Below are 233 nucleotides of genomic sequence, written 5' to 3' on the forward strand. Positions count from 1 at the left end.
GTAAATAAAAAACTTTTCCTTATTTTTCAACCACACATTTCACATCAATTTACTATTCTAAAATACATTTTTACATAAAAATGCCTATCAAACACCCTCATTAATTGAGTATAGAGTTGACTTTCGGAATATGACTTTTTAAATAAAGATATACTCGACATTTTGCTTTTAAGTATTGCTGGCAATGCAGTGCAGTGCACGTCAGTATCAGCACTCGGTTTCACGGGGTGCCT

Source organism: Olea europaea, chromosome 17 (assembly GCF_002742605.1).
Source record: "Olea europaea var. sylvestris chromosome 17, O_europaea_v1, whole genome shotgun sequence".
Classification (NCBI taxonomy): domain Eukaryota; kingdom Viridiplantae; phylum Streptophyta; class Magnoliopsida; order Lamiales; family Oleaceae; genus Olea; species Olea europaea.